General features: G+C 44.1%; 1 non-coding gene across 1 annotated transcript; it reads right to left on the minus strand.

Moving 5' to 3' along the window:
• Positions 1-3913: 3913 nt before the first annotated feature.
• Positions 3914-3987, minus strand: TRNAC-ACA (transfer RNA cysteine (anticodon ACA)). The gene has a single exon. It is a non-coding gene; the product is annotated as a tRNA-Cys (tRNA).
• Between the last annotated feature and the right edge of the window lie 1194 nt (positions 3988-5181).

A 5181-nucleotide genomic window follows, 5' to 3' on the forward strand; every position in this document is an offset into this window, starting at 1 on the left:
GTTGCTTCTGGCCTTTGCATTTGAACTGGGAAATGACATCTGCAGATTTTTGATTTGCCTCTCTCTGGAATCATGTCAATCCATTCTCTATAATAATAATAATATAATATATATATATATGTCGCTGGACATGAGTTTGAGTAAACTCTGGGAGTTGGCGATGGACAGGGAAGCCTGACTTGCTGCAGTCCATGGAGTTGCAAAGAGTCGGACACGACTGAGCGACTTTCACTTTCTAAGGACTCTCTCCCATACAAGGGGCTTTCCGGGTGGCTCAGGTAGTAAAGGATCCACCTGCCAATGCAGGAGATGCGGGTTTGATCTCTGGGTAGAGACGATCCCCTGAAGGAGGAAATGGCAAGCCACTGCAGTGTTCTTTTCTAGAGAATTCCATGGATGGAGGAGCCTGGTGGGCTACGCTCCATTGGGTCACAAAGAGCTGGACATGACTGAGTGACTGAGCACACACGCTCCCACACAAGACGGTCTGTGTACGAAGGCTTGGGGCCTCTGTGAACAGAATATGTGGTTTTGTGTAAACGTTTTGTTCAGTGGAATAGTGTCTTGAGTGACATCCATGGGTCGTGTGTTTCCGGGATAATGCAGTGTGAAGGGTGACGCGGTTATAAGGAAAACACAGAAGCAGCAAAGTGACTTGCAGAAGCTGCTGAATTCATAAAAATTAAAACTCCAGTCCTTTGGCCACTGGATGCAAAGAGCTGACTCATTGGAAAAGACCCTGATGCTGGGAAAGATTGAGGGCAGGAGGAGAAGGGGACAACAGAGGATGAGATGGTTGGATGGCATCACTGACTCGATGGATATGAGTTTGAGTAAACTCAGGGACTTGGTGATGGACAGGGAGGCCTGGCGTGCTACCGTTCATGGGGTCACAGAGAGTCAGACATGACTGTGTGACTGAACTGAACTGAACTGAAGAAGAAAATCTTTTCCATAATGAGACCCAGTGGCTGACGATGCGGTCCTCTGTTAGCTCGGTACGGCGTGATGGGGAAAGTTTCAAGGACACGTATGTCGCACACAAGAGCTCGGTGAAATTGTCTTCAGGTGTTTCAGCAGATGGTATGTGGAACTCTTTCCTTGAATTGCCTCCTTAACAAAATGAAGCTTACAAGAATTGCAGCGAGTCAGTCTGCAGTTTGAGGTTGGCTGTGAGTGTCAGATTTACATCCAGTTTTGTCCCATCGTGGTTTGTAGGAGACTGAATGCTGATATTTGAAACATCCACCTTGGATGGATTCACCTTGGGATGAATTTTTTCCTAACGATCCACTGAAATGCTTAATGTAAAAATCTTAAAATCAATGAGTGGCTTGAGTTATGCTTTAACGATCTCAGATTTTTGGCATATCAGCAAAGCCTGAAGGTGTAATTAACTGATGTTGTTAAATATTTATTCGGTTACTTGATTTCAGGTTCCACCACTGGATCCACATTAGTTTGTTATCTCAGCATATAGTATTGCTATGTGGTAGGGACTAAATAAATACTTCTGCAATGAATTTGAGAACAGTGAATGAATGTTGTAGTGGAATGTTACATTAAGCTGTTCCTTATTGGCATAAAATAACCAGTACATTTTTTTTTTCTTAGGGATTTATTCTTTTAATTGGAGGATACTTGCTTTACAATGTTGTGTTAGTAATAATTTCTGCCATACATCCACATCAGTCAGCCATAGGTAGACGTCTGTCTCCTCTCTCTTGAACCCTCTTCCCACCTCACACCCCATCCCCCATTTCTAGGTTGTCAACGAGCACCGCTTTGAGCTACTTGAATCAAACAGCCAATTCCCCCTGGCTGTCTATTCTACACACAGTAGTGTGCATGTTCGGAGAAGGCAATGGCACCCCACTCCAGTACTCTTGCTTGGAAAATCCCATGGATGGAGGAGCCTGGTGGGCTGCAGTCCATGGGGTCATGAAGAGTCAGACGAAACTGGGCAACTTCCCTTTCACTTCTCAGTTTCATGCATTGGAGAAGGAAATGGCAACCCACTCCAGTGTTCTTGCCTGGAGAATCCCAGGGACGGGGGAGCCCGGTGGGCTGCCGTCTATGGGAATCCACAGAGTCGGACACGACTGAAGCAACTCAGCAGTGTGTGTGCTTCCAGGCTACTCTCTCCATTTCTCCATCCTCTCCTCCCTGGCCCCCCTGTGTCCACCACTCTGTTCTCTGTGTCTGTGCGTCCAGGCTGCCCTGCAAACACGTTCATCAGTACCATCTTTCTAGATTCCACACATCCGCCTTCATATGAAATGTTTGCTTTTCTCTTTCTGACTTGCTTCACTCTGTATAGCAGGCTCTTGGTTCACCCACCTCGTTAGAGCTGACTCAAATGCCTTCCTTTTTATGGCTGAGTAATATTCCGTTGTGTGTGCGTACCACAACTTCTTTAAAAGTTCCTCTGTTGATGTCTTTCTAGCTCATCGATGTCCTGGCTGTTGTGAACAGTGCTGAAGTGAGCATCGGGGTACATGTGTCTTTTTTTCAGTTATGGTTTTCTCAGGGTATATGCCCAGTAGTGGGATGGTTGGGTCATATGCTTTAGGGATTGAAATGGAAAGTCCTTGGATTCATATTCTTGTGTGTCGAAAGTACTACCCAGAGGAATCACTTGAAAAATGTCTAAGGTCCTTTCAGATATACTAACATTTGCATGTAGAAGTCCAATTTTTCTGTGCTCAGTTTCCTGTTTGGTTCAGCATCTGCAAACATGCCAAAGGCGTTTGAAGCACCTCTGTGCTTTCATGGGGACTGTTTTTAAAAAAACAGAATTGGTGAGTTTATTCCAGGAGAGCAGTTAGAACAAAAAAAGAAAATAAGTGCAGAAAGCGGGTGTATACCTTAACGTTTTAAACATGAAAATAAATAAATATTTGTCACGTTTCCAAAGTTCAGGGAATAAAGTGAAATAAAAAGCAAAGCAGATTTGGTCAGTCTCGAGTAATAACGGTGTGGACCGTTGGATAGAAATTGCAGCCAGGTCATACTAAATCCAATGAAAGCAACGTAACCCTTCAATATTCTATTTTTTGTCATTTGTTAATGTTTATATAAGAGACGGTTTTTCCAGTAGTCATGTATGGGTTTGAGAGTTGGACTATAAAGAAAGCCAAGTGCCGACTAACTGATGCTTTTGAACTGTGGTGTTAGAGAAGACTCTGGAGAGTCCCTTGGACTGTAAGGATATCCAACCAGTCCATCCTAAAGGAGATCAGTCCTGGGTGTTGATTGGAAGGACTGATGCTGAAGCTGAAACTCCAATCCTTTGGCCACCTGATGTGAAGAAGTGACTCACTGAAAAGACCCTGATGATGGAAAAGATTGAAGGAGAGAGGAGAAGGGGACAACAAAGGATGAGATGGTTGGATGGCATCTCCGACTTGATAGACATGAGTTTGAGTAAACTCCGGGAGTTGGTGATGGACAGGGAGGCCTGGTGCTCTGCAGCCCATGGGGTCACAGAGAGTCAGACATGACTGAGCGACTGCACTGAACTGATATAAGAGATAATCTCTCTCACCTGTAATGTCAGCCTCAGAGATTTAATCCATATTTTACAATATGTCTACAATAAGAAAGAATATGGAAATAGGTCAGGTGTGTAACATGCCTTCATTGAATGAAATATGCATCAAAATTATATTCTAACCTACCAGATTACAGTTAAAAAGAAAGGAAATGCCAAGTATTGGTGAAAATAGGAGCAGCTTTCATACAAAGTTGATAACTTATTATAAAAACTCATTGTATGCTGTGCTGTGTGTATGGTCAATTGTGTCTGATTCTCTGTGATCCCACAGACTGTAGCCCACCAGTCTCCTCCGTCCATGGGATTCTCCAGGCAAGAACACTGGAGTGGGTTGCCGTTTCCTTCTTCAGGGGGATCTTCCCAAACCCAGGGATTGAACCTGGGTCTCCTGCATTGTAGGCAGACACTTTTACCATCTAAGCCACCAGGGAAGTCCTTTACAAGGCTGTGTGAGTTTCTACTGTACAGAAAAGTATAAACTCTGATTTTATAATATTATATATTATCTTATATATATATTATATTAATAAGGGAATAACTGCTTCCACAATAAACTGTGGAAAATTCTTCAAGAGATGGGAATACCAGACCACCTGATCTGCCTCTTGAGAAATTTGCATGCAGGTCAGGAAGCAACAGTTAGAACTTGACATGGAACAACAGACTGGTTCCAAATAGGAAAAGGAGTCCATCAAGGCTGTATATTGTCATCCTGCTTATTTAACTTCTATGCAGAGTACATCATGAGAAACGCTGGGCTGGAAGAAGCACAAGCTGGAAGCAAGATTGCCGGGAGAAATATCAATAACCTCAGATATGCAGATGACACCACCCTTATGGCAGAAAGTGAAGAGGAACTAAAAAGCCTCTTGATGAAGGTGAAAGTGGAGAGTGAAAAAGTTGGCTTAAAACTCAACATTCAGAAAACGAAGATCATGGCATCCGGTCCCACCACTTCATGGGAAATAGATGGGGAAACAGTGGAAACAGGGTCAGACTTTATTTTTTGGGGCTCCAAAATCACTGCAGATGTTGACTGCAGCCATGAAATTAAAAGACGCTTACTCCTTGGAAAGAAAGTTATGACCAACCTAGACAGCATATTGAAAAGCAGAGACATTACTTTGCCAACAAAGGTCCGTCTAGTCAAGGCTATGGTTTTTCCTGTGGTCATGTATGGATGTGAGAGTTGGACTGTGAAGAAGGCTGAGTGCCGAAGAATTGATGCTTTTGAATTGTGGTTTTGGAGAAGACTCTTGAGAGTCCGGACTGCAAGGAGATCCAACCAGTCCATTCTGAAGGAGATCAGCCCTGGGATTTCTTTGGAAGGACTGATGCTAAAGCTGAAACTCCAGTACTTTGGCCACCTGATGAGAAGAGCTGACTCATTGGAAAAGACTCTGATGCTGGGAGGGATTGGGGGCAAGAGGAGAAGGGGACGACAGAGGATGAGATGGCTGGATGGCATCACAGACTCGATGGACGTGAGTCTGAGTCAACTCCGGGAGTTGGTGATGGACAGGGAGGCCTGGCATGCTGCGATTCATGGGGTCGCAAAGAGTCGGACACAATTGAGCGACGGAACTGAACTCCTTCATCTGATATTCATGAATGGATATCACACA

The sequence above is a fragment of the Bos taurus genome, chromosome Y, assembly GCF_002263795.3.
Source record: "Bos taurus isolate L1 Dominette 01449 registration number 42190680 breed Hereford chromosome Y, ARS-UCD2.0, whole genome shotgun sequence".
NCBI lineage: Eukaryota > Metazoa > Chordata > Mammalia > Artiodactyla > Bovidae > Bos > Bos taurus.